This window comes from Labrus mixtus, chromosome 2 (genome assembly GCF_963584025.1).
Source record: "Labrus mixtus chromosome 2, fLabMix1.1, whole genome shotgun sequence".
Taxonomy (NCBI): domain Eukaryota; kingdom Metazoa; phylum Chordata; class Actinopteri; order Labriformes; family Labridae; genus Labrus; species Labrus mixtus.
This window is the reverse complement of record NC_083613.1, coordinates 2,090,886-2,096,391: the sequence shown is the minus strand read 5'-3', so window position 1 is coordinate 2,096,391 and position 5,506 is coordinate 2,090,886. Positions and strand designations below refer to the sequence as shown.

General features: G+C 37.5%; 2 long non-coding RNA genes across 2 annotated transcripts; one reads left to right on the top strand and one right to left on the bottom strand.

Annotated features, from left to right (window-relative positions):
* The first annotated feature begins 306 nt into the window (after positions 1-306).
* Positions 307-2,442, top strand: LOC132980673 (uncharacterized). The gene is made up of 3 exons (XR_009674195.1): positions 307-1,001; positions 2,091-2,198; positions 2,376-2,442. It is a non-coding gene; the product is annotated as an uncharacterized LOC132980673 (long non-coding RNA).
* Positions 2,443-3,137: 695 nt separating this feature from the next.
* LOC132954382 (uncharacterized) lies at positions 3,138-4,279 on the bottom strand. Its single transcript, XR_009665753.1, has 3 exons — positions 4,067-4,279; positions 3,614-3,828; positions 3,138-3,541 (listed from the first exon to the last, which is right to left on the bottom strand). It is a non-coding gene; the product is annotated as an uncharacterized LOC132954382 (long non-coding RNA).
* Positions 4,280-5,506: the final 1,227 nt, after the last annotated feature.

Genomic DNA, 5,506 nt, shown 5'->3' with positions numbered 1-5,506 from the left:
ATAATGGACGGGACAAGGTCCCCGGTCTAGTGAAGTTTTTATTTTTAGAGCTCCCCCTGCTGACTGGCTGCAGTATAGGTCATAAACCCGCCTCCTCAATGATAACAGACGGGATGTGGGTCAAACTGTAAAGCTAAAATACTCGTCACATAATTTTTTTACAAACCTAAACTCTGCTGTGATCATTAGTTATTATCACCCTACATTGTGTTCAAGTGCTCATTTTTCTGTGAAGTTTGTTCTAAATAAGTTATTTGAGGTTGAAAAACGGGATTTTACGTCATATTTGACGATGATTGACAGCCACGGATATTGCGTAGCTCTCTTTGTGAATAGCAAAAGTTACGTAGTGAAGGAAAGCCGAGGCGCCATTGAATTTTTCCGTTCAGTTTTTTCGTCTTTTTTGAGCTGGCAAAATGAGTTGTTCTGCAGTAAACTGTTCTAACCGACCTGTTGGAGCTAAGGGATCTTTGCAGTTTTTTTGGTAAGTAAAAAAGTGTGATTTATGTGTCATTGGTTGGTTAAAGTCGTTATCTAGCTAGCTAACACATAAGCAGTCTAAGGTTAGCTGAAATGTTGTAAAGCTAGGTTACTTATCCGGCATGATTTATCTTTTTATTTTATTTTTTAAAATGAGCAAACCTAATAACTGACATGTTATGTTTCTTGATATTGTTATATCGTTATTGTGATTGAAATTGTATTTAAAACCAAGAATCGTAATATAAAATCTGCTCATAGATGCGGTTCATTGACTGTACAGTTATTTTACAGCAAAAATAAATAAGTCTGGTGAGGTCTTAAAAAAGTATCTAGGGCAAAAACAAAGTCAAATAATTGTAATCTGTCCTGCATCATTACTAATGTGTACATGTTTACAGTCTGAGTGATAAGTGGGCTATACCGAGAGTAACAGGTTTTACTTTCACCGTGCAGGCTGAAATTCATAGGACTATATACGAGGGTAGAATATTTCTCTATGTATCCAGATAAAACTAAAGGTAAGATCTGATTCAATATAATTGTTACTGATTTAAGAGACTAACTGAAACGTGAAAGCAAACATCAACAACCTGCGGTGGTGTAATGTAATATTAACCGAGCATCATGCTGCTTAAATGTGATAAATATTCTGCATTGTCTTCCACACACACCAATTCAACAGTCACAAGTTGATCATATTGTAAATTTAATGACGCTCATTGAGAATTTGTACTAAAAATTGACAAAAACTGACAAAACCTGAGGTGATTGTGACTGTGTCTGTATTTAACACCTTTGAAAGGAAGGTGTTAATACAGGAGATCAGTGTTACACACAACATGCTGCTGTTATTGTAGGAGGAGACAGAGGTACAATAAAAGAAGACATAAAGATCGCGTTTTTCCCCACACATGTTAATATGTTTTAAATGTCATGCATTTATTTTTTATTTCGCTTCAATAATCGTTAACAAAGAGAAACACGATGATTAAACTACAGGCTATTGTTGCCTTTTTATAGCCAAAGAAAACTGAACATCCACAGCTTCTGCATTCAAAAGAATTTCAACATTGACATTTATGTTTTCCTATTTCCCTCTTTTCACCAACATTATATTTTAAACTGAGGATTTCCTTTTCCTCGGGGCTCACGTCTCTCCCCCAGCTCGCCCCCTCTGGTGCGCTCCTCTCCATAATGCGCTCGTCTCCTCCCTCTACAGCCCGCTGCTGCTACTCTGTAGGACGCTTTGATTGGGGCACCTCACCAATAAAATACTATTTTATATTTTATAAGCAGTTTGCCACCACACTGCACTTTTACTCTCCAAAGGCATATGAGTATGTGCGTGACAACTTTAACAAAGCTTTACCACACAGTCACACCATCCACACAGCTGATCCAGGATTTACTGTAACATCTTTTACAGCACTAAGAGGTAATGTACAGGCAAACAGAGAGAAGGGAAAAGAAACAATCTGTGCTCTCAAATAACAAAGCAGTCTCAAATCTTTTTGAGGAATTACAGCTAAAAATCTACTTTGTATACAGTACATCCTCTGATAAATAAAGTGAAGTACTTTGATTGCATTTCTGTGGTGTTCCTGTAGGTGACCATGATGCAGCCAGACTGAAGCAGCACGTTGTGAAGGTGGACGCCATCATCTTGTCTTTGCAGCGCTGATTCTGAAGAGAACGCCTTCACATAGGACTCAAAGGTAAAATTATCTCTCATATGATTGGACCGTGTTATTGTAACTGCTATCAGCATCAAAGTCATTTTAGTAACAATTTATAATCTTTATTAAAATGTGAGGAAGACTAGCAGAAGATTTTAACAGCCTCTATGGTGAAGTCTAGTTCATGTTTAAATTGTTCTTCTTTCTGTCTTCAAGGAAATCAGTGCTCAAAGGAAACAGCAGTCCAGACTCTGATTCCAGCTCTGGTGAGGTTCTGCACACAAATCTGATTATGAGAATATTTAACATTAGTTTAATACATCAGGCTGGCCCATGTGATGACAGTTTAAAATAATCTTCAATAGAAAGTGGCAGGAACACTTTTGTCTTAAAACATAAATTCATAAAGCTGATCATATTATTGGATTCATCCTGTCTTATTATATATTTTGTTTTTCCTCTTAAATAGTTCTCCTGTCTTAAAAACAAACTTTAGAAGCTGAAGTTTAGCAGAACCTGAGGACAGATCTGATTTCAGGTCTGAGGCATAAACATCACAGTAAAATTCATTATACTTTACATTTAACTCCATGATTGTTTTTCTCTATTACAGAAGATGCCCTCAGATTCAGATCCATCAGCAACCACTGACAACATGGAGGACTCGTCCCCTGAGCGTTTCCTGTCCTCTCTCGATGTTCTTCTCTTTAGTTATTAACTCTTGAAAACAGCAGCACAACATGCCAGACTGTTTGACAAGTCTGTGATTGAATAAATGTAAATGGAATCTCATGCATATCTTGTTATGCTTATTGGCTTTAAATGTTTAGTATTAAATAAGTTTGAAGGCCATTTATCTCAGACGAGACCGGCTGTGACAAGCTGAGCTCGTCTGTTAGCTTTGCTGTTGTCTTAGCTGTTGTTGGTCAAGAAGAAATTAATGTCAGTTCAAGGTTTCAAATGTGAGCTATAAACTTAACTGCTAAATTATTTTACTGTGACCAACACTTTGTAGTGCTCCAGTTAATCAGAGACAGTCAATTCAGATTTAAAAAAAGTTTATTTAAACATTTTATGAAAAAAAAAAACTTAAATAAACAACACCTGGCTTCATTAACCATGTGGAAAATAAGTAAGGGAGACCATCAGGTTGAATTGCTGGGACATAGGAGAAAGTATAAAAAGAAATCCAAACAAAAATCAAATAAAGTATAAAGATCCTGGATGATTGTTTGACTGTTAAAATATGATGGAAAAGCAAATCCAACACAACCCTCCAGCATCTGGCCTTTCAAACATGGGGCAACATCATGTAAAGAAAAATAGCAGCATTGAATATTGACCAGGATCTCTGTGTTTTATCTGAGGATGACTATGGTAGCCTTCTCAACAAAGCACCAGACTCTGTCCACCTTCTTACTGTTCACTGTCACAAAGCACCAGACTCTGTCCACCTTCTCACTGTTCACTGTCACAAAGCTCCAGACTCTGTCCACCTTCTTCAGTTGTGCAGACGTTGATCAGCTCCTCTGGGTGATGGCAGAGAGGACTCTTCATCTGGGAGAGCTGCTGGTGTAAGGTCATTTCTACCACAGTGGATGAGCAGGGCATCTGGCACAGGTGAAAGAAGGAGGAGGTTCCTTCAAACTATGTGACCCCAGCCTGACCTCTGTAACAGGTGTTCAGACGAAGGTTGAAATTAGTCATTTTTAGTTTCTGTTGATTGTAAAATGGAAAAGAAAACATCACCTTTCTATTTAACATTTATCTGGTGTATGACTCAGTGTGATTTTTATTTAATTTTAGAAGACTGTATTGTTAACAATAGCTTGTTTTTACAATCCTCTTTTACAAACTTAAATAAAAATCACAGGATATATAACTTTTAACAGATGATTTTAACTTACGCTTCACCTCTGTGGAAGATGTCAGACCAGCTGCTTTTATCTCTTCTTTGCCTAAATGAAAATACAAAAACAATTGATTTACTGTTCAGTTAAATATATTAGAAAAGCAGACATGAATCACATTGCAGACTATCAGTTTCTAACAAAATACAACATATCTTACCACCTGTAGCCTACGGTCTGTGGTGCTAACCTAGCTTAAATATAGCTTAAAAATAGAACGATTTCGTTAAAAACAGAGGACCCAGCAGCCCACGTATTTTCAATAATGATCAAAATAGCGGGATTTTTTTAAAACACAGTGTGTTTAAATATTAGACTTTGAATACGGTGGTTTGTTGTACTTACACATTTCTTCATAAGACTCGTAGACCGGCGGAGCGCTTTCGGCGTAGCTGGGCTGCGTAAGTCATCAGGGCAGTACGCTAAATGGGCGGGGCGTCTTACCAGAGCTCCTGCCCCCGGACCCTACTGCGCAGACTCTGGCTCCAAATGACATCAAAATCGCAAGATGGAAGCGCCCCTAAGCGGCATATTTTGGCTTCAAGAACATTGAGTGGGAACAGCTACAGTGCGCGCCCACTGGACTGAACACGCAGCCGGTGTGAGTTGACGTACGTAGTCAACACGCAATGGAGCGGAGCCGGACCGGCCATCATAACTTTACTTTATAACAAATGTGAACTAAATTGAATATAGTAGTAGTATTTCTAGCTTATAAGTTAAGATAAAATATCTTTATTGTCACAAGTACAACAAAATATTGTTGGAGCAAGCCTGTAGATGCCTAACATCAGAAATATATAAATACTAAAACCAAACATTGGCCAAAAAAAACACAATATTCACTATATATTTCATTTAAAGTCATTCTTTATATTATCTTACAAAAATATTGAGTGTTGTTTTAGACCGTTTTCCAAACTCTACCAAAATACACGACCGAGTGCAATAAAAACTGAAAACACTAAAAGTCGGTTGACACAATGTACAGTTTCACACAGTATTATTAAGGAAACATTTGTACTTACCAAACTTTTCAAGGACGACGGTTTCCCCCGAATCACATGGCGCGCAAGTGGCGATGGTTGCTTTGCTCCGTGGTTACTGTGCATGTCCGAGAATGCGTCATAGTAGAGCATCTTTGCGTGCGTGTATGATTTAAGTGAGATGGTTTCGTTTGAATCTCCTGTGTTTTGTAGCCTTGAAATCTATTACTATTACGTTATTCCAAGGAAACCTTGTTAATTTTTCTGTAAAAACTTAAAAGTTATAGTAATTTTGCCACAACAAAGTTACATAATATGAACAACATCACTATTTAATTTCTTAGAGTGTACTCAAAGAGCTTTTACACCGCAGGTCACACCTACACATTCACACACTGATGGCAGAGGTTGCAATATAAAATGTCCATCAGAATGAACGAATCCCATTCAT